The sequence below is a fragment of the Octodon degus genome, unplaced genomic scaffold (assembly GCF_000260255.1).
Source record: "Octodon degus isolate 3935 unplaced genomic scaffold, OctDeg1.0 scaffold00139, whole genome shotgun sequence".
In the NCBI taxonomy this organism is placed as follows: Eukaryota; Metazoa; Chordata; class Mammalia; order Rodentia; family Octodontidae; genus Octodon; species Octodon degus.
In genome coordinates, this window is record NW_004524715.1 from 6,679,023 (window position 1) to 6,703,620 (window position 24,598).

Here is a 24,598-nt window from a genome sequence, read left to right on the forward strand (position 1 = left end):
TCTTTTACTGTAATAATTTTTTTCCTTTAAACATTTGTTATATATTTCAATCATACTTTGGTTGTCTCTAAATCTCCAGGGCCACCCTATGCTCTAAAGTTGACTTTATAGCTTTGGAAACCCTCTTAGGAAAGCTATGAAAATTGTCTCAAATTGCCATTTTGCTCATAGATACCTAGATGATTTTTATGATGAACAAAGTTTATCTTTCCATACATAAAAGGCAGGTCTAAAGCTGCTAAGCTTCCCTAGAGATGGGAAGCTGGGTCTCTAGGGCCTGCATTTTCCATTTATGTAGCCTGTCCATGCATGCGAATGCAGCAATGGGAGGTTGCTATGCCTGGTAAGTATGTTTTTCTCTGGTGTAGTTAATGATTCTTAGTTCCTGCTTCAAAGATTCCAGGCCTTGGTACTACCACAAAGCCTCTCAATTAATAAGAAAAGGAAAAGTTACATAGACCCTCAAACTTCAGAACTTTCCCTGTAGTTGTCCATGTTAGATTATTTCTCACTCTGATCTTGCACCAGACGTGGCCTAATAGAATCCCATGGTCTTCTAAATTTTTCCGCTTCTCTATAAAAATGTTAAACCTGTTTAGTAGAAAAACCCCCCTATACAAGTGAATAAGGTCTCCTAATTGCATATTAATATTAATTTGGAAAAGAACTTGGCATCATTAAGGCCACGCCAAGAGATCAGAGTATAGAGCTTGGACCATAATCACAAAGCTGACTTTTCTCCATCCGAATCCCTCAGGGAATGTGACCAGCCTGAGGACCCTCCAATTAGGAACTCTGTTCATCCATGAAACATACCCAGAGTAATGTCCCTGAGGCCACCACAGTGGAAAACTTCTACATATGACATTTATGAAATCTATACAGTGGTACCCACCTAGATCCATGCAGTATGACAGTTTCCTGTGCAGCACCCCCCAAAATCCTATTCATCAAGTGTCCTCTTTGGAATATTTGTTCCTTAGTGATCCATATGTTTACAATATACTTGATTGATTTATTTTTTTTTCCTGAAGGGAAAAAAATGGAAGTTAAAAATCGTGCCTTCTCTTTTACCTAAATAAGATGTGTATGTCTTTTTCTAAAAGCTACATTTCAATATGTAGAGAATGAATGTTAGCCAAGTTCCTGTAAGAAACATTTCTGTCCAGTATTATGCCAGCCTATCATTTAACATTGCCACTGAAAGGCAGAGAGGGGTCTGCCTCTTGGATTGTCTCTGCAGAGGCAGTCATGTGTGGATGTCATTCCTGCCCATCATTTCTGTCTCTTAGGAGAACTCAATAAAGAAGCAAGGTCACCTAAACTCTATGAAGTAATAACTGCATCCATCTCCCACCAAAGTAAAGGAAAGGTCCCAATTTAGTTGGGCATTTTTTCAGAAAAAGAATAATACTTCACAGAGAGTTGACACTATTGAGTCAAAATACGAACATTGCATGATATTGCTTTAGATACAGATCAAAGGAACTGCAAAACAACCCTTTACTTATTCATATCTCTTGGAATTATAAGGGGATCCCAATTTAAAAGGAACAAACATTAAGATTATCTCCAAAAATGTCATATTTAATATTTGCTATACATTTTAAGCAATATCTCAGAACATTACGTTGGACTCCATCTCTTTCATATGCCACAGATGCCACTACCTTCCAGTAGCACTTTTTTCATTAAGCTACTGTCCTCCTAACATGGATTGGTCAAGGAAACCAATTAAAGGAAATTAGTCTGGTAGTTATGCCTCAGCCAAATGGACTTGACATGGATGTCCGGTCTAGCAAAATTAATAAGGCATCATTTCCTACAAAGTTTCCCAAGTGGGTTCTCCATTCCTCAGTGTAGCAGATCATTCAGTAACATCTGAGCAGACCACATAACTTATTAATCACTTTTTGTTTTTAATTATTGCTCAATCTAATATCTCCAACTTATAGTAAAGTCAAAACTTTCTCCCCCAGTATTAGGGACCTGAATGGAGTACAGAAAACTATGTATTTTCACTTATTCTCCTCTTTCACCATGATGTACAAAAACCATTATTTCCTTCTGAGACATTCTTCATTCTTTCTGAGTTTCTACCTTTTCCTGTGAAAAGAACAAGGTCCTTCACTTGAGTGGTATCTCTGACTACCAATGGCACCATCAGATGCCCCTTCTGGAGAAAATGTCCAACTTTGCACTTAAGGTACATGAATAACTTCTTCAGCTGACACTCAGGGTTCTTCATTGCACCATGCCCTCATTGAACTCCTGGTTCTCCCCTGACCTCTTTGCTGGCCCCCTCTCAATTCCTACCACAGTTATAACCCTCTGACCTTGGCTGCAGGGTTCCCCTTGGGCATGGTGCTTCGACCCCACTTAAGCCACATTTTGAGATGTATGCGACCCAGGAGAACTTCATATATGCCTCCTTGCCATGCCAAGTGGTGAGAACCACAGCTACTACATTGCTGTGCCTACAAGGGGCCTCTTCCTTCTTTAATAGATTGGCAGTGGGTGGGACGGGCTTGGGCAAGGATTGTAAGCAGCAGAGCTTCTGCCTTTCAGCCCTGGGTAAGCTGTGCCTCGCCCCCATTGTGGAGTCTCTCTCAGGACTGGGAGGTCCTTAACCTCTGGGTCCCTCCCTAGGCCTAGATCTAGTCCCTAAATCCCATGTAATCAAAAAAGTGTCACTTATATCCTGTGACAAGTAGAAACATGATGCAAGGCTTTAAGAAGCAAAAAGCTGCCTTCTCTACAACCATGAGAGTTCTCTGGAGGACCTGCGATAAGGACTAAAATGCTTTAGAATACCTTTATTTTAAAAAAAAAAATCTGGTCTGATAATCTTTCTTTGGGAACTTTACATCTATTTGGCCATACAGAGCTTGAGATTGTGCAGAGTGACTGCCTCTGGGAACACGTGAGTTCTCTAAGAAATGTAGAGACAAGGGGGCTTCCCCACTGACCTTGATTAACCTGAGATGGATTTTTCTGAGTTACCTAGTATAGTCAATTAAAACTCCTGCCTTTTAGGGACAACTTTTGCCCCTCTCCAGCCAAAGATAAAAATAGAAAAAAATCATATATATCTCGATAAAAGTTCTGACTTTCTCTTGTTGAAATGTTATTTGACTTCTTTAGACATCCTAGCTTAATAGCCTTTCAAATTTTCTATTTTTTATGGTTCTGTTAGCTAGTATTGTAAGGTTGAGTTAGCTTGGAATTTTTTTTTCACTGTGGTATGATGCTTTTAATTCTCTTTTTTTTTCCATAATTTTATTGAGAAACAAATAGCAATGAGACAGTTTCAAACCAAATTGGTAGGACAGATTCAATAATTAACACATTGCATACATTCTTCCTAGTGGTTAATTGCTGTACAAGATGCGGACATGATATCCTATTTACAAAAAGTACAGTTTTATTTTATTTTATTTTTTGGCAGAACTGGGGATTGAACTCAGGCCCTTGTGCTTGCCAGGGAAGCATTTATTCTACTGAGCCATCTCCTCAGCTGGAATTCTTTTCTAAACTATGCCTAACCAGCACAACTTAGCAGGTGCCATGTCCACCCTCAGGTCGATCCTGACCTAGGCCTAAGTTAGATCCTGAGTCATGCACTTCACAGTATTTATTAAGGATATCATTTGCTTGCAATTCCAAGGCAAAAAGATTGCTGGGCCCACTCAATGTTCTTCATAAGAATCTTAGTAATATTAATTCAGGTTATTATAATTTCTCAAAAATCAGCATGGATAGAAATTGGCTCTTGAAAGTTAAATGGTGGACAAGACATAGATCTAAGAAACACCAAAGCCTTTAGAAGAGATTTTAAAATGAACACCTGTCTTCACGGGCACACACACACAACACACACACACACACACACACATTTGTGGCTAGCTTGAAACACAATCACTGCATGTTCCTCACCAAGTTGCACAAACACAGGAAACTTTCTGAGGCACATGGGCTGCAGCTCCCTGCCACAAGTGTGGCGGTGCAGGAGGGCGAGTTGGCACTTCACCGCTCCCTCCCTTACGCAGTCTGGCTCTCACCTACATACCTTGTGCAGGAGGTGCATAATGGAGGCATGCCATATATTGTTAAAATTCTACAGTAATGCTGAAAGTTTAAGATCCTATTGGGCCACATTACTTGCTCTCCAGTAATTTGTAAGGCCCAAAGACCAAGGTTGGACACACTTGGCTTTGTATGTTAGACTTCCACATGATTGCGAATGAGGGTATAGTTGCACAACAAAAAGTAAAAAACTAAACATTTTCTATACAAATTTCTTTAAGGAATTGAATATATAACTTCTTGCCTTATCGAGCAGAGAGAGGGAGACCCACCTTAAGAGCAACTGAGCTTGCTTACTAATTATGATTACTATCATAGTAGAACATCACGAGATCCACTCGCTGGCATTCAGCTATACTAACTGACTTTCTTTGACTCTTCCCTTGGCTACAAAAAAAAAAAAATACCCTCACAGAACTATATTATCATGTGGCCTCTATCAGGGTTAATATGAGGAACTACAATACAACACACATTGCTGCCTTATTGTTGAAATTGCTGAGGATGTTGTCAATATCCCTTACATAAGGATCTGTTTGGTGAACTCCCTTTACATCTACAAGGTAAAAAAAATACTGTTTGATGTCAAGAACCTGAAATTCCCTAGTTTGTCTTTAGCTGCCAGTAAACCCAGAATCAAATTTAGTGTTTAAGGTGGCTGTGGGGATCTATATTCAGATGCTGTGTTTTCTGACCCAATTATCACCCAGTTCTCCTTCGATTCTGCAAACATGAATTGAGTATTTAAATGCTAGGCACTGTGAGAGGTACCAGTGGCATAAAAATTATTAAAATATGATGCTTTCACTAAAAGCGCTTTCAGTTAAATGACTCTTGCTCTTTTAATTTTATTTTTTTTTCTTTTAATTTTATAATCTTTCCACATACACATCTTTGTGGGCAACACATCTCATCTGTATTTCTGAAAACAGATATAGTGCTTTTTGTGTGTGTGGTATCAGATATTGAACTCAGGACCTTGCACTTGCCAGGCAGGCACTTATACTGAGCTGTCTCCCCGACCCCGTATTATTGATGAATAAGTAAAATAAGTAAATATGTTGTGAAAAAGAAAAGACAGAGTCTTGTCTTTTCCTAGTGAAGCAGATAACTATATTCTTCTCTTAGCCTTTCAAATCTTCTGACAGCCTGAGCCTCTCTTCCAGCCCATCTTACAAGCAGCTAAGTTAATACTTAATGAGCCTGTCTGACAATGTGGCTCATCTTCTACTCAAAAATACTAACTGCAACCACTACAAACACTGCCCCCAAAATCAAATAAACAAAACTAGCATACCAGAGGCAGTCTCAACATGAAATCTGTCTAAATACTCCACCCCTCCCCCCAAAGCATGGAACAAGGTAGCCCGTTTCTATATAGAAATAGATACATTCAACATCTGAAGACCTTGTCATTTCAAAATAATGAACAATAAACAAAAAACTGGTAACAATAAATGGATCTGTTCTTTTGCTTTCAATACTAACTTATTTTCCTAGCCATTTGGGGATCTTAGGTAAGCCACCGTGTAAGTTACTGACTATCTTGCAGGTTTGCTCACATTTTCATCATGACCATCACCAACAGGGATGTAAAAACAGATTTGCAGTTTCTAACATGTGGCTTCAAACGTTCCCAAAATCTCCGGCCTGATCGCTCAGCGGACTAAAGTGCCTGCTTAGGCACAGGGCAGCAACTGTTGTTCCATCCCCGGAGTGCTGTCCCCCACCTGGCCTCCCGGCCCCGGGGCGCGCTGAGATGGCAATTGAGTCTGGGCGTGGTGGTGCATGCCTGTAATCCTAGTACTTGGGAAGCTGGAAACAGGAGGATCACTACAAGTCTGATTTATGTAGTGAGACCCTGCAGACCCTGTAGACCTGTCCTAAATACAGAAGAAGAAAAAAAAAAATCCTGCCTAGATCCAGAGGGGATCAAGAGGACCTTTCAAATGGAGGTGCGTTTTTTTTTTCCATCTTTTATAAACACAACAACTAGAGCAAACCAGGATCCAGGCAGCACCTATTGTGCAGCCTTTGCTTTTCTCCTGTGATGCAGTACTCAGCCAGAGCTAAACGCTGCACATGGTGACTGTCCCTGGTTCACCAATGCAGTCCTCTTGCTAACTCCTGGCCATTGAAACGTTCACTGAAGTCATGCTCTGAAGAACAAGATAGCATCCCTAGAGATTGTCCCTCAGAAGCCTAAAATGTGTTCTCTGCACAAAGGCAAGTTTTTGTAGCATAAATGCAGAAGTTTGCTCAGAATGGCAATGCATATGGTTCTTTTGCAATTTCTGATGTTTATATAGTTATTTGGTGTCATAGAGCAAAAAAGGGAGACTTTATGATGAGCGCCAGGACAGCGACACAATTATATATCAACACTGAGAAGGAATCCTTTTGCCAATTTACTCTGATGTCCACCCTAATCTTTCTACTTTTCTGCCAGAAAAAAAAGTTAGTAAGCTACTTTCTTTCTTCTCCATATTTGTCTATCTCCCGTATAAAATAGAAATTTCAGCTTCTACACATCTTTTAACTCAAAAGGGACTCTAGGCTACACATTAGGACACACCAGATTATTTGCATGAGTATATTTATGAGGAGACGAATACTGTCAAGTCTCAAAAAATAAATTCTTCAGTTATGTTTCATTTAGTTATCAGATACAGTTACCCCATGAACTAGCGAAACATAATGTTTGCCTTTAGATGTTTATGGGTCTAGTGAGGAATAGGGAACACAGTATAAGGCTGTAGCAGAAAATAATTTCAATAAAGCAGGCATTTCTGATTTAGTGCATTCCTCTGGAAGAGCAGGCTTATCCGTAAAACACACAACGGAATTATACTGCTTTAGAAAATGTGTGAACACCCTTACACTGCAGTCAACTGTATCTAGAAGGAAGGGAAGATGATGCATGAACAGGTTTCTTTTTTCCTGCCACTATCATAGAGAGCATTTTTAATTACATTCACATTCAGATACTGTTTTGCAGGCACAGTGAACAATGCAGAGCAGTACACCTACAGTGGACAGGAATCCCTCAAAACTGCTGGGAGAAATGTGAAGCGTTATCAGTTCCTGCTAGAGATAAAGCAGCTTAGCAGTAAGTAGATCCGAGGGAGCTGAAGCACCCTAGTGCCTCCCAAGCCCAAGAACTCATGCTTGGCCTAGATGCTGCCGCCAACGTGTGATGACTCGCTCGGGTCCTCAGAGGGGCTGCCCATCTATGGGCGTACAAGGGCCCCAAGTTCTTTGAGGCTTAGAACCCCAAATTTCTTGATGTGGATCTGAAAGATAAACAAGAACATTCTGGTAATGCTCCTTTCCATGATAATTTATGTCTTATTTAAAGTTCTGTGTTGTGCTATTCTGAAATCCGGGGTCACACCCCCATAGAAGTGAAGCCTAGAGCGCTGATGGGGGCAGTGAATAATTGTAGCCTAGTTGTACACAGCTGCTGTCTGTGCCTTGCATGTGTAATTGCTTTTGCCCAATTCACCAACATCATTGTGACTCCACAGACATAGATTTAAAAGCCATTGAAGAATCAAATTATATTACAACAGAGCCAGTTCTCCAAATATATTCCTGTTTCAATTTTAACCTGTCTCTAAGAATATGGTGAACTCTTGTTACAAGACAAAAAAAAAGGTCAAAGTGTTACAATGGGTTGACATCTGTCACGACAAAGAAAGGAGGGGAGCTCACTGCATAAACTACTAGAACTAAGTTTCCATGATGAAAAGGTTCTGTTTTGTTTGCCTCACCCAGCTATTGGCATAAAAAGAATTCAATAACTTTTTTAAATGAATGAATACAGCTCCTCATTTCCATAACCAAAATTAGAAGTCTGGAGTTTGAAGATAGAAGTGCTAGCCCTGGTTCTTCATAAAGGTGGAGAGTAGTGGCTGTCCAAAGCAATGAAGTTAGCCCAGTGCAGATGGATTTATCTGCTACCTTTGGCGTGTGTTGGATACAGTGGTCACTGACACAGCATATCTCATCATTACACAAAGTGCTATTGGAAATAGAGAAGAGAAGCATACTTCCCTCCTGTGGAAAATGATCCGATCTAATTAGAGAAGATTTCTAAAAAGAATAACATACATACGCGATTGAAATGCTAAGTCAATTATGTGGCACAAAGAGAGGAATGTGGTTTGGTGGGAAAGAGTTTAGGATACAAAGTAAAGAGACCTGTGTATGAGTCTCAAAGGCTGCCACTTATAGTCTGTGTGCTTCTACTTAAATAACAATAAAAGGCCAGCATGGGATTCAAAAGGTATTTCAGTACACATATGGACCACATATAAAGGAAAGAATTATCTGTTTACATACAAGAAGTCTAGAAGTAAGGAACTTCTGGGTTGGTTTGGTCGTTGAGGAGTCTAGAGGCTTAACTGAGTAGCTCAACAGTTCTCCATCCTGGTGTGAAAAGGACATTCCCTGACAGGATGCTGTTCATCATGTTGCCTTGAGTTCATAAGTTCCACTAAGTGGTTCAGCAAGGAGCCAGATCTGGTCCTCACTTCCTAAACATCCTCAACTTGTGGAAGAGGAGGGCAGACTACAGGTCCAGGTCCACTGCCTTGAGCTGTTGACCCTGTGCCACACCACCCTGCCTTGGAGCCAACTGACTACAGGCTGAAGCCTCCGCAAACCATGAGCTAAATAAACCTGTCCTTCCTTAATTTTGGGTGTGGGGTATTTTGTCCCAGCAATGACAGAAAAGTCACCAAGGCAGTGGCATACAGATGCAGTCATGGTCATGGTCACTGGGACTCCCTCTGACCCTAAGAACTCTTAACAGCCTTAACCACTGTACCCATAATATTAGGAAGGCAAAGAAAAACATGAGAATATGGCTTTATCACAAGAGACAAAGTTTCCAGCACCACTGTAAGACTTCCATTTGTATCATTCCTAGAAATCCATTATAAGCAGCCTCTGGTGGCAAGAGGGGTTAGAAAATGCAGATTTTTAAAGCTGAATGTATTTTCCATCAAATCAAACTTAGGGTGGTGTTAGTAAAGGAAAAATGGAAAGGAGCTAGCAACTCCATGTGTGTTTATGTCAGTATTCTTTACAGAGGTGGTGTTAACAGTTACATATTTGAAAGTGTTTCATGCTCCACAAGGTTGATTTTTGCTAAATTAAATGTTACGCCACTCCCATAGCTACTTATTGATCATATATCTTCCCACATACTCCTTGTCTAGAATGAGTCCCAGGGGGGCAGAAAGCAAGTCCTATCTGTCTCCTCTCCTATTCTCAGTGTCTTGGTGGAGGCATGGCATGGAATAAATGCTCAGTAACGACATGACATAATAAAATTATATGTGTGTTTTCTAAAAAACTTTTCTAAAAAATACTGTGTCATAGCAAGATTTTTAGATAAAACATATTTCACGTTAGTATTTAGAGTGTTATCTGAGGTCATATTCATATATACACATACCTGAAGAGGGTTGAATGTCTTTTCCTTGGTATACTTTAGACAATGTAAAATTAAAAATATGTTATTTAGGCAGGATCCATAATCTTAAGGGAAAGTATTGTTTTACCTATTTGTTTATTTAAATGCCCAGCTTACCTTTGTTGGCTCCTTTTTTGTTTAACAATAGGGTATCTAGAACCATATATATATTTTATTCATATGTGATAAGATTAAGCTGTAATTATACAGTTCTTTAAAATATGCTGAGTTATACTCTCCTTTGAAAAGGTGGCCAGATAGCTCAGCAGACTAAAGTGCCTGCTTAGGCAGAGCACAGGGGCCTGGGGTAGATCCCCAAGCCTACCGTGCCAGCCCCACCCACCCCCACCCCAATCCCCACCCCCCACCCCCGTGCCTGTTGAGACAGCCAATGAGACTGGGCTTTGTGTCGTGTGCACCTGTAATCCCAGCGCTTCGGAGGCTGAAAAACAGGAGAATCACTATGAGTCCAATCTGTGTAGTGAGACCCTATAGACCCTGTACTAAATATATTCTTCTTTGAAAAATAACTTAAAAGTATAAGCACAAATTTTGTTTAAAATTTATCTCCAATATCCAAGGACATATACTAAATTTGTTGTATTTTTCTTTTAAAGAGTCTATGAAGTTTTTTTCACATACCAGAACATGGCTTGGAAAAGAAGATGATGTTTTTTAAATAAAAACGTCAATTCAGGAAAAAAGAAACTAAGAAAATATTCTTTCTCAGTGACAATATAATTACAGGGCGCTATGAAGCAGCAGTTGCCACAGTAATTTGATTTTTATTGAATATCAGAGCACACATGGACATGAAAATGAAATTTCAACATGTGTGGGCTAGAATGTCAGGGACATTATGAAGCCAGTTGTTTGGAGAACACCTGACAATGCCACGCCTCCACCCCCACCTGGTCACAGCTGAAGCCACCCCCAAAACCTCCCCACTCGGTCTGGCTCCCCGAGCCACACCCCTCCATTCTCACTACAGGGTTTTTGCACTTGCTGTCCCTGTTCCAACTTTCTACATGGCTGTCTTCCTATTGTCCTGGGGTCAGCTCAAGTGACCTCCTCAGGGCCAGGGAAATAGCTCAGCGGATTAAAGCACCTGCAAGCTGGGGCAGGGGCGGAGGGTTCGATCCCCGGGCCTGCTGTGCCAGCCCGCCCCCAGGGTGTGCTGAAGCTGCAGTTGAGATTGGCGTGGTGGCGCGTCTGTAATCCTAGCACTTGGAAGGCTGTAAACAGGAGAATCACTACGAGTCTGATCTAATACTGAGACCCTGAACACCCTGTGGACCCGTCCCTAAAATAATACAGAAAAGAAAAAGTGACCTCACAGAGAACTTCTCTAACCTCCAGACAGAAGTAGCTGATAGCTCGAGCACTTCTCACCACGCAATATCCACACGCCATTCCCTCAGCCATAGTTCCTTACAGCATTATCTGACCGATGACATCTCTTCTTTAGTTGTTTCTCACAGCGATGGCGAACCCTTTGGGGCTTCCCGTGACACCAACAGCCAGCTGCAGCACGTGCGCCCCAGGTTCCCACCACTGAGTGGACCAGGGGCGCTGCCTGCCTTGCTCACCCCTCGGTCTCCAGTACCTATAGAGGGGTTCCTCACAAAAATGAGTGCTCCTTAAACACTTGCTGAGTGAGAATGTGGGGGCGGGCACCTCATTTTCTTGTAGCCCCCAACGTCCTATGAGTTCCACTCATGCTCCCTATAGACTTCTCTGAAGAAAACAAAATCAAGGCATTTATGGAGAATCCCCAATAAATTCTTGAAAGCACAAGGAGCATAGCTATGTTTATTTTTATGGTTTGGACCCAGAATATACCCCCAAACTCTCCTGTCCTCTGAAGAGGGGGCTTCTGGCAGATGAGAGAGCGGTTCTCACCTGTAGGTTCTCCCACTGCATCCTGCTCACTGTAACATGAGCCTCCTCCTCCCCACACCCCTCTACCTTGGAACCTGCTCCTTTAGTTGTGGGTGGTGAGCATTGTGTCCCAACAACAAGAAAGAGACTGGACACTTAGTATAATTGAAAGAGGCAGAGCGCATGACATATAGTAGACCCCAGTATCTATTTACTAAATTGTACTAATTCAAATTCTATTTACATTTACTCTTTTTTTTTTAATGTATTTGGTACAGGGACTACAGGGTTTCACTAAAACCAACCAGACTCATAGTGATTCTCCTGTTTTCAGCCTCCCAAGTGCTGGGATTACAAGCATGCACCACAACACCCAGTCTTGATCACTGCCTAAGCGTGGGTCAGGGTGGGGGGCAGCTGGCATGGCACACTGGGGATCAAACCTGGCACTCTGCCTAAGCAGGCACTTTAATCCACAGAGTTATTTGGCCAACCCTACATTTACTCTTTAAAAAAAATTTATTTATTTATTGGTATAGGGTCTCACAACACAGCTCTGACACATAGTGATCTTCCTGGCTCAGCCTCCCCAGCGCTGGGATTATAGACGTGCACCACCATACCTGGTTTCAGAGGCCAGCTCAATGCACCTGGTGGTGGGGGCGTCACAACATGTGGTATGGGGGATTGAACCTAGGTCCCTACACTTGCCAAGCAGGTACTTAGACCACTGGAGCTATCTCTCCAACTCCTACATTTACTCTTTCAATATGCAAAATAAGAAAAATATTGCAAAGGACTAAACTCCTATATACAAGTTCCTGTAATAAGAAGCATCTCAAATCATAAATATAATTCTATTTCACATAACATTTCATTAAAACATATTCTGCTAGCACTAGTCTATGGAGGAAAGATTCCAAATACTTCAAGAAAACAGCTGAAAGGCAAGAATTTCTCCTGGTGAATTCTTCACAATTTATTAGCATAAAGGAATATATTTCTCAGATACTGTCAGTTCTCTGTGGAAATACTATAAAGTGAGTGTTCTCAAACCCACAAGTTAAATCCCTTGGACCAAAGATTCAAGTTGCTCTGTCCCTTAAATCTGTCTGTACTTTGCACCTTAAACAGATCTCTGGCCTATTCTAATTCAGTTCCTTCCTATCCAACTCATCTTATTTTGGACAAGGTTTGTATTTTAAAAAACAAATGTCTATTCCCTACCTACCTTTAGTTTCCAAGACAAGATGATCACTTTGTTTTCTAAGAGCAAAACGGAGTATTAGTCTCCTATATTGCCTCAATTGTTTAAACAAGGTTCATATAAATGTAAAGTCTAAGGGCCAGGGAGCTAGCTCAAGTGACATGAACACCCGTCTGGCAAGCACAAGGTCCCAAGGACAAGTTTGATCCCTGTACCACTAAATAAATAAATAGTCTAAAGACACAGTAAAATGATAAGGAAAAGCAACAGAAAATAAAAGGCATCCAATGCCTTCAGTTCATTTGAAGCTAAAAAAAAAAAAAAAGAAAGGAAAGGAAATTTTCATCTTTATTTGAAATAGCTGGGTTTAAATTAAAATGGCAGTTATTTACATCTTATGCAGATACAACAGAATTCCTTATTATTGTCTTAAGGAATTTATGCATGATATATTATTTAATGGGGGACAGGGGGATAATTCAGTGTATATATGCAACATGTAATGATTAAATCAAGTGGCTAGCATTTCCCCCTCCTATGAAAACCAAATTCCTAAGTCAATGTGCAGTTCTAAAAAGAAAATCATTAAATTCAGGCTGCCAAAAGACACATTATACAGAACACATAATTTCTTCCTGTCCCAAGGTGTAACCTGACAGGGCACTGAAGAACTCTTCTGTTTCTGTAAATGTGCTAGATGTTGCCTTAAAAATATTTTTGAAACATGCACGTTGCTTCTGAAAAGTATTGCCTTGGATGATGCTACAGTCAGTCACTTGCCAGAAGATGGACGCAGAGGAGAATAAAACAAAAATAAATAACTATCCAAAGCATTTTAATAATCCTGAAGAAGCTAACATTCAATGTAATGGCCATTAATAAAAATATTTGTGCTATCATTACCAGCAGAGCTGCCACCATAAACGGAGAAGGCTAGGGTGAGTTACTGAGCGTCATAAAATTCTTAAGTGTGTTGTAGGATGCATTTCCCTCACTTAGGAATTATAACTTAGAAATTATAACTCAGGAAGAAATACTCCAAAAGGAATTGCCTGCCCCTTTGGGTGTCAGAGCTCCTGGTTGTCTAATGGAAAACCACAATAAATATTTTTATGGCGGAATCTAAATAACATGTTCGTATTTTCCAACCAGTCCCAGATTTTGAACTAAGCTCAGGGGAATCAGAACAGAGTAGTGGAGGAGACTGTGCCTGATTTTCTAAGATGTCCAATCACGTTCCTGTTTCTGCATTTCTTGAGTGCCCTGCCCCTCCTGTTCAATGTCTTTGAGCATCTCCACTCACATCTGTACACATACCTGTGTCATTCAGCTCATAAAATGAGAACAGGACATTCCCTCAGTGCCAGGTCCCAGGCTTTAGAGAGTTCAGAGAGGTAAGGTAGTGGGATGTATTTGAAGGTTTTTTATTTTGGTTTGGTTTTTTGTGTGTGGTACCAGGGATTGAACTGGGGACCTTGCATTTGCCAGACAGGCAGTTAATCCACTGAGCTATATCCCTTGAAGTCTGTTTTAACGAAGCTTTTGGCAATCAAGACATCCAACTGCCCTTGTTGGCCTTTCCTTTTCTCTTAATAACTCTGTGATCTTCCCACCAAAAATGTGATTAAGCACAAATAAAGAAGGAAAAAAGCAAAAGTGTCTGTGAATGTGCATCTAGGAAGTTCTAGATGCAAAGGAGATAAGGCACTCACATAATGTTAACCTGTGACAGAAAGGACACGTAAGAGAAAAGTTCGCTTGCTCTTTATTTCTCATTTCCTCAGTATGATCAGCTGCAAGAGCTCATGAACATGAACGCAAATCTGTCTCCCCTTGGCAGGCCCTGATCAATTCCTGAAGCTGTCTTGTTGCTCTTAGAACAGTGTAATGTAGAAATACAGAAACTAAAAGTGCTAAAGTCTCCCTGCCGGAAACTAGGGGAGAAAATCACTTCCCAGCAACATTCCTTTTCTTGAAATAATAATGAGAAATGTTGCAATTCTAAGTATTTTCCTTATCTCTGAAATGTACATAAACCTTTTTGTAATGCTCAGTAGGACTTTCAAGACCAGAAACATCTTTCTCAAGGCTTGGGAACATCCCTTGGGAGTGTAAATTTCAAGGAAGATACAACCCCTAACTTGGGCAAGCATTTGGTTTTCAGTTATAACAGTGTTTATTGCCCCAAAGAAATGAAAAATTTATCTTTCATTTAGATAAAGTCAGTTAGCTTGCCCAGGTGGTCACTCCAATACCAAGTACTCTTAGGATGAACTATGTTGACAAGGAAGGTAACAAGTCCAATGCTGACAAGTTCTCTCACACAAAGCTTGTTAATTTTGGAAACATATCCATAATACCTATTTGGTCATATAAAAGAGTGAGCTATCTTTCAGCTCTTGCAATTTCTTGGCAGACTGCCCATAATGCACACTACCCTGTGGTATAATGTTTATTTAATAATAAAACTGTTCTCTTTCTCTTCTACCTTTGTGGAGAGGTCTTAATGGGCTGGGAGGAAATTTTATTTTTAATTACATTTCTCCAGCCATATGCTCGGTGAATGCTAGGCACGGAAATGCAGTCTAATGCAGCATTTCTCTGGCTGCCAGCAAAGTTGCCTTGTCCGTTTCATTGAGATTCCTCTTAACTTATGACATCATGGGATAATGAACCCTCAAAACCTAAAGGGAATTTAGGTCAAATAAGATCAACCAAGAGAAGTCTGCATCCATTCTAAGAATATATGTATGATAACCCACCAAAATTAAGAATGCTCAACTTCTGTTTGAGGAATCCCAGAGTTACAGAATAAATGCTATTATCCCAGATGGAAAGGACGGGGATTACTCCAAAGGCAGAAATGAAGGCTGGTATCATGGAAAGTAGAAGATACTGTGTGAGCAAAGCCTGGCAGAGGGAAAAATAAAAGATGTCTGGGGAATGCTGAGTAGTCTAATCACATGAAAATGTCACATGTGAATAGGAGATTAGAACAAAGAGCCAGTGTAGAAGTTAAGATAGTAGCACAGAGATCTGAATGTCAGGATGAAAAGACTTTGCCTGGCTCTGAAGACACTGTGCTACCCTGCTTGTCTCTGAAAGGAATAACGTATGCCTTAACATTTCTCTTATCCTGAGAAATCGGAAGGATAGGTTGAGCGCTAATGCCTCCTTCACAACTCTACAAAAAGGAGCCTCCATTCCAGGCAAAGTTTCCAAATCCTGAGAGAAAACACAAATCCCAAGTTTGCTTTGTTCTTGGGTTTCTTATCTGACCACAGTTGTCTGCATTCTCTTCACAACAGTTAAGAGCAACTTGGGGGTCCTCACTGTGATGGCCTACCTTTGTGGCCAGAAACAAGCGCTGCTCTCACTTCCCTTTAAGGCCAGCTGAGCGGTCAGAATCTTTCTGTGACCTTCCTTCTCATTGTCAGGGAAGTGTCTCACCTACTTAAAGATGATGTGTTGAAACCAAATGAGCAGTCGTGGAAATGTGAGACTCACAGAATGTCCCTTTCATTTGTTACATCTGCATCCTAAGACAGATGCTTTTAGAGAGAAACATTTAAATATGACCTTTTTTTGAGTTTTTTTATTCTCGTTTTATTTTTTTTTCCATAATGTTATTGAGAAACAAATAGCAATGAGACAGTCTCAAATCAAATTGGTAGGACAGTTTCAATAATTAACACATTGCATACTCTCTTCCTAGTGGTTATTTGCTGTACAAGATGCAGACATGATATCCTATTTACCAACACTATAACAACAAATCACTCTATTCATTAAGAGAATGTAACAAAAAATAAATAAATAAATAAATAAATAAATAAAAGATATACCAGTTTGTCCTCAGAGCAATATAAATCTCCACCAGTTTATCATAAATGCCATGGATCTTCAAAAGCATGGACAAGTGAGAAAGGCATCAGCAAGTGTCAGACTTACTACCACGTCACTTTTTTTTTTTTTTTTTTTTTTTTTTAGGGAAAGGTCTACAGGGTGTTTAGGGTCTCACTACTAGATCAGACTCATAGTGATTCTCCTGTTTACAGTCTCCCAAGTGCTGGGATTATATGCACAAGCAAGCCCAGTGTCAATCACTGTCTCAGGGCGCCAAGGGGGTGGGAACAGCATGGCAGGCCCGGGGATCAAACTCTTGACCCCTGCATCTTCTTGCAGGCACTTTAATTCGCTGAGCTATTTGGCTGGCCCTCCATATCACTTTTTTTTAATTTATTTTTTTCCATAATTTTATTGAGAAACAAATAGCAATGAGTTTCAAATCATATTGGTAGGACAGTTTCAATAATTAACACATTGCATACTCTTTTCCTAGTGGTTATTTGCTGTACAAGATGCAGACATGATATCCTATTTACAAACACTATTAGAACAAATCCCTCTATTCATTAAGAGAATGTAACTATATATCCCAAGCATTTTGAATACACAGATACAAAGTGGACATTCATCTGTATCCCCTTTTTTGTTTAGTTCTGTCATTTGAATATTATAGGTGTGATAACTCAGCAAAATATTCTAAAAGAGGGGACTCAGGTCAATAATTTCTGACATTGTCAGTCAAGCGGAAGACCTAATACCATGTCACTTTTTGATGAGTTTAAAAATACAAAACTTGGGAGGAGGGACATACGAAAAGAAAGAGCATTTTAACTCGGGGACTTCATTACAAGACTATTTCCTTCAACAGTCACTTCTATAATCATAGCTGAGATCTAATTTATTTTTGGGAAGCAGAAAATGAAAATGTTATGAACAGCCTTATATCAGGCAATCAAAGAGAGTGGAACAAAATATCAGGTATTTAATTTGTTTTCCCCAGTACAATGTGAAGAACATCTGTGCTTCCATCATGGCCCTTTGGTATAGAGCGCTCTCAGAAGTTTTAGTGAGAGCTGAATTCATTGATCTGCATTGCGGTAAACTAGAGGTCTTTGAAGGACAGCCAACATTTTATTTGGTTTCTCAATAGCTCTCTCTTTCTTCCTTGAACCTGAGAACATCTGTCTTGTCCCTCAAGAACGTAAGGCACGTTCTATACTCAGGACATCCTTGTGCTGGAACTTGTGGACAAAAGCCAGGTAGATAGATGGAGACACTGAAGATTTCTTCTCTCAGTTGGGCTTGGCTTGGTTTGCTTTGCTTTGCTTTGGTTTTGCAGGCTGAACATTCAATCCAGTGGCTCACACAGGCTAGGCAAGAATTCAACCACTGAGTTAAATCCCCAGCCTGAGATACTAAGTATTTTTAAAGATTTTTTTTCTTTCCAGAACTGGGGATTGAACTCAGGTCCTTGCACTTGCCAGGGAAGCCCTTATTCTACTGAGCCACCTCCCCGGCCCCAAGAAATATTATTTTTTTAGGTTCTTAATGGACATATCTTTCTTCAGTAAAGGAAATAGATATAAAAATACAAAGCCATATGTCCCATGAGTATTTTTAAGTTTTACTTCTAGACAGGGTTCAAGATTCAGATTTTTAGGGCCAGGGAGATAGCAAACACAAGGTCCCGAGTTTGATCCTTGGTACCACATGCTGAGCCAGTGAGTTGGAACTGCATAGCGAGACCCTGTATCAATAAAATAATTTTTTTAAAGATTCAGATTTTACTTTAATACACACATGATTTACTGAAAAAGTTCAATGCACACTTATGTTTTATTATATTAAAATCAGGAAATGGCCTGGTAATGAAAAGGCTGCTTTTGGTATACTGTTTTGAGGGGTTTGGGGTTTTTTTTGTATTTTAGGGAAGGGTCTACAGGGTGTTCAGGGTCTCACTACTAGGTCGGACTCGCAGTGATCCGCCTGTGTATAGCCTCCCAAGAGGTGGAATACTGTTAAGTGAAACTGTAAAAGATTTAAATCCTTAGAAGTAAGGTTTTCCCTAGGGGGAAAAAAAAAATTAATGAAAACATCTTTGCTTTTCAGACTTGATTGTTTTTACTGCTTCAAAAGGTGGTTTTACACAAATACTTTTTTAAAAAATAAATAAATAAATCCTTCAAAACACCACTAATTGCCTTTATTTCGTATACATCCACATTCTAGCATCTAGTGGTCCTGAACAGACAGTGGGAAGATGCAGCAGGGGCCAGGAGGCCAGGCTGCCCGCCCTGGGACCCGCCATACTCCAAGCCACTTCTTTGTCCCCGCTGAACTGAAGAATCAGCAGCACCAAAGCCAAAGTCCACGCCTGCTGGGCTCTTCTGTTCAGGTTGTCAGACTGCATGCCAAAGGGAGGCCAGCACAGCCAAACCAAAGCTTGGATAGGCCTTGTTCAGCTTCAGAGCAAGCTGGGTAGGGCAGCGGGAACAATCGAGAGGGACCACGTGTACTTGCAAGTAGCCCCGTTGTGGCCTTGTCCAGTTCTGCCCACTAGGGACATGGGGCGCCAGCTGGTCTGCACAACCTGCTAAGATATAGGTTGACAGTGGCAGCAAGCAGCAGAGTCCTGGGCCCAATAGCCATCTCCAGGCTGGTGGAGAATGAAGGACTGTGGTTCCAAAGCTAAATGAGCGAGGTCAGAGACTCTCCAAACTTGCCTGAAGGCTTCTGGCCAGAGAAAGAAGGAGTGTGGAGAGTGTTGAGAGTGACAGTGTGACAAAGGGGAGGAGGGGTCAGCTAAACCCCTCGGTTGGGAGAGATGGGGGGAAGCCTTTAATTCTTCACCAAAGGCCAATTTCAGAGGAGGTGGAGGAGTTACAACCTATGCTTCGGCCAAGGGTGGGAGTGGAGAAGAGGGGGACAGGTTGCGGGCTTGGAGGGGTTGTCATTTTCATATATTCAAATACATGAAACATTAGTATGATTTACAGTATCTTAAGACAAACTTCCTATGAATGGGAGCTTCCTTCCTAGTACTTTCAGGTCTATAAGAAGTAACTACAAAATTTACTACTGTGGAAAATGAAGACTGCTTAAATGGAATTGGGGTGAGGGGTGGAAGGGAAGACCATGAGGTTTTTGATTAATTGCTATAACACTGTCTTTCAGGCTGCTAAGGAAGTTGCATATTTCCTTCAGACATCAGTAAGCACCAAAGCTCTTGCAGAACAATGTTGAGCTATAAGAATTTTGCCATTTTGCTAGCATGAATATGGCTCTTGGGTCCACCACTCCATTAGAATTATTAACTCCCTTCATATTAATTTTTGTTACTAATCTTACAAAGGGGGGTGCTTTTGGGTATTTAGGTTCACATTCTATTTTAAGGCTGTATGTTTGGTTTTCAGAAATTGTTCTTGGAGGCCCAATTACCATCGCTGTCCATCTTGTGAGTGTCACATCCTTGTCATGTCCTAGACTCCATGTAACTGTGCCATCCCCTACTCCTTTCTGGCTTACTTCAAGTTCTTCCAACAATCAGAAACTGCAAGAGCCTTTGACTCCTGGGCCCATGATGGCTGTCATCCTGCATCACTGTAGCTTGAAGGCTGACCAAATTTCTTTTTTAATTACTATTTTTAAAACTCCACCCAGCAGTTAATCAAAGTGGAATTTTTTTTAAGAATAATCTTAATTCAGAGTAACTTCCAATTATCAGTATTTCCCATACATCCAGAATAAGTCATAAAACTTTAGACAGAAAGGGCACAAAAGTTGACAGGAATGAAAGAATAGGTATAGGACTGGTGAGATAGCTCAGAGGTCTAAAACGCCTGCTTAGGCAAGCGCAAGGACTGTGGTTCAATCCCCAGCACCACACGTCACACCAGCCTCGCCCCTAGGGTGCACTGAGCCAGCAACACACAAAAATAATAATAATAATAATAATAATAAAGTAATTACCCCAAGGCCTGGAACAAAGGACTCAGCAGACAATAGCCAGTGCTTGGTGGTGTAGTAGTAGTGGTCACAGTGGGAGCCAAACAGCCTCTCCTCCTCTCCACCCATCCACTTTACTGATTAAGAACAAAGACGTTAAATAAATTTGGAAGGTTATGGTGGAACCGAAACTGACATATAGGTCCCTTCACTAATCCAATATAAAGTCCCCATTATCATTTCAGGACTCCACTAAAAGTAATACTAGAAAAGTACAAAAACTGAGTTTTGAAGCATTATTTCATAGTCATAAACAAGTGGAAATGGAAATGGTTTAAAGCAAGTGTTTTCCTTGCTTCAACTTCTGCTCCCTGCCCCTTTTGTCTCATGTCTTTTCCCCTTTCCTCTTCATTTCCCTGAAATTTGGCTTATGGTGGAGATGGTAAAATAATTATTTAAAGAATAGGAGGGGGGAGAGGAAGGAGAAGGGAATGGCAAGGAGGGTAAGGGGGATGGGAGGGAGGCGAAGGAGAGGGAAGGGAGGAAGTGGAGGGGAGGAAAAGAGGGAGAAGGAGGGGGAAGGAATATTGTAGCAATGATCCCAAACAAGAAGCATGTGGAATCAAAACAATTTCGGGCCAGTTCAGTCTCAGTTTCCACACAAGCCACATGGCCAGGTCACAAGGACATGAACCCCTCTCTTTACTGCACTCATACAACTGGGGTACAACCTGGTCTTGTGTACCTCCTGATGCACATCAGCCAATAAAATCTATGATCTCTATTTGGATGATTTTGACTAATATTTTTCCTTGATAAATCCAAATATCTATAAACTGGATGAGCCAGGGATATTGCTTGGGGGCACAGTGCTTGCATGGCAAGAACAGGGTCCTAAGTTTGATCACTGATACCCAAAAGAAAAAAAAAAAATTCAACAAATATCTGTCAATTGAGACTGCATAAATTCAGTTACATTTACAAATGAATTACTATGAAGTTCTAAAAATTAATTTTAAAATGCCTGCACAAGACTGGACATGGTGGCACACTCCTGTAATCCCAGCTTTTGGGAGGCTATAAACAGGAGGATCATTACGAGTCAAATCTATGCAGTAAGACCCTGTAGACCCTATAGAATCTGTACCAAAACACACAAAAAAAAAAAAGTGCCTGCACATAACATAATGAAATTATTTCACAAAAGAGTAAATGAGAAAAGAAATATGCGGGGCCTGGGGAGATGGCTCAGTGGAATTAAGCGCTTCCCTGGCAAGCACAAGGGTCTGAGTTCAATCCCCCATTCCGGAAAAAAAAAAAAAAAAAGAAAAAGAAAATAAATATGCGGAGGGGTCAGGGAGATGGCTCAGTAGAATAAGTGCTTGCCTGGCAAGCGCAATGGCCTGAGTTCAATCTCCAGTTCTGCCACAAAAAAGAAAAAGAAAAAGAAAAGAAATATGTGGAATATGCCACCATTTACCTAAGGAAGGTAGGCATAAATCACATATGTGTATGTATTTACTCATGTATTTTCTAAAAAAATGAAGTAAAACTGTTAAAGTTACATAGAGGAGGAGGAAGACAAGAGGGTTAAGAGTACAAATATAGAAGCTAGACTTCTCTGCACACACCTTGGGTTTTCACATAACTCTTTTACATAATAAAACATTAAAAACAAACTCTAAAAATGAAAAATAATGTGAAATGCATCTGTGAGTCAAAATGATGTAAGCAGAGAGAAACTGTTGAGCAGCGTCACCTGTTTGAATCATCCTTTGATCTTGGTAGTACCATACTGGCACTGTCCTACTGCGACTAACGTGTGGTCATGAAATAACACCAGTGAGCCGTAGCGTTGTTGTCACTGATGCCTCGGATTTCCACCACAAGACACAGACACACCTGGAAGCCAGAAACTTCTGGCTCTGTAGTCCTCCCCTTGAACTGACGGCATCATGAAAGTACAATAAACTGCAGCTTTCAAAATTTATATTTTCTAGTACTGTACACTGAAAATCCATAGAAACAACAGTCAATATAAAAGCATTAGGCAGTCTTCCTTCTCAGATTATAGTGTGAAGTGCCATTTCCCACTACGAAGAGCCAAATCTGCTTGAGAAAATAGTTTATTACAGGATTTAGGCAGGAATATATTATTATGGCATAGTACACTATTTTAATAGGAAAAGTATCAGATATACTTAAGACATCTTGTTACACCGTTCACAGACTCACGTTCCAACCTGGAAAGGTTTACACCGACTAAAGATAGAGTGATTTGAGCATTAATATGGATAATACAGGGCCAGCCTGATAGCTCAGCAGATTAAAGCGCCTGCTTAGGCAGACGCAGGGCCCACAGTTCAAACCCTGCCATGCCAGCCCTGCCCCTGGGGCACACTGAGACAGACATTGAGACTGGGCGTGGTAGTGCATGCCTGTAATCCCAGCACTTGGGAGGCTGAAAACAGGAGGGTCACTGTGAGTCTGATCTGTGTAGTGAGACCCTGTAGACCCTGTACTAAATACATTAAAAAATGGATAGCATATTAAATGCTCCAAAATACACAATATATGTTTAAATCCATGATATATCATACTTTTAAAAAATACTCATTAGTAAACTAAAAATATAATTAGTATTATTTGAAAACGTAAAAGTTTTAAAAACTTATACTTTTATCCTACCTTTTCTTATATAATACACCCCTGAGGAAGCACTTAAACTAAGGAGTAATTTCTGTGTAGAATTAGAATAGCCAATAAATTTCAAAAAATGAACAGAAACCATAGCATTCCTACATCGCTGCTTTGTAGCTCCTTGTGAATGACCCCTGTAGACTTAGACATGGATATCAGTGGCCTGCAACATCCAGAAAGAAAGAAAACTAGACAACTTTACATGATAAACCACCTAGAAGGTAATGCCTTGCCCCACCACCACCACCAGATTGAACTGGGTATCATCAAGTTTCCATTGGAACTAATCCAGGCAGGGGAGATAGCTCAGTGGCATAAGCTCCTGCCTCACAAGCACAAGATCCTGAGCTCGATCCCCAGTGTCAAAAAAACAAACAAAAAAAGGGATTCATTCAGCAAAATTCAGACTATGGGAAATTATACTGGAAAAAAAAAAAAGGCCTGATTTCTTTGCTTCCAATGATAAACTTCAAGGAAGAACAAAAGGGAGGTAGAATGGAAATATAGGTTAAAAATAAGTAAAAGAATATAAACTAATGGACATGTTAAGTTCTTTTAATTCCTAATTCAAGCAAACCACATCCACACATAAAGTCTTGTGCTGCACAGCAACATTAGGCCAATGATCACCTCATAAAATTATAAAGCAGCTGAAAAATTCCTATCGCCTTAATGAAATCACAGCCACCATACAATCATAGCTCACACATTATTCAATACATGTTTGTGGTGACACTGGTATAAAAATCTACTGCACTCAGTCATTTAAAAGGGACCAGAGTTCGAGCCCCCAGTGTGCTGTGCCAGCCCCGCCCCCTGGGAGGGCACTGAGACAGCCATTGACTGAGACGGGGCGTGATGGCACACACCTGTAATGTCAGCACTTAGGAGGCTGCAAACAGGAGGATCACTACAAGTCCGATCTGTGTAGTGAGACCCTATAGGCCCTCTACTAACATAGATTTTTTAAAAAGCGTGGCACATAAAATTATGCACAGAACATAAATCTTGATAATGATAGTAAATGTCTATGTTACTGCATCATATATTTATTATACTGTAATTTTTATTGTTAAGCATATGCTTGTACCCATTTTTTTAAATTTATTATGAAACACTATCATGTTATGCCAGCAGTAGTATCTCTTTTAATTGTATCAGGAGGTCACATTAACTGATTGACCTGTACCATCTGAGTATATGGACACCCTATGATGTTTATACAGCAACAGAATTTTCTTAGAATGTATCCTATCTCTAAGGAACACATGGATGTGTATACCTGTGTTTGTGTATACAGTGCCATGAATGTGTCTGTACATACCCAGACATTCTTGTGCACACATTCATCTGTGTGTTATGTATGTGTGTGCATGAAAAATGTGGGGAACATTCAACACTGACATTTGATGATGTTTAGCAATAACATTAGCTTTTTTAAAGTGAAT

The 24,598-nt window shown here is 40.4% G+C and overlaps 1 protein-coding gene and 1 pseudogene across 1 annotated transcript in view; both read right to left on the bottom strand.

Annotated features, from left to right (window-relative positions):
* Fam19a2 (family with sequence similarity 19 member A2, C-C motif chemokine like) overlaps positions 1–24,598 on the bottom strand; it is a 564,584-nt gene that overhangs the window by 512,205 nt on the left and 27,781 nt on the right. The window lies entirely within an intron of this gene.
* Positions 19,654–20,096, bottom strand: LOC105743603 (annotated as a pseudogene).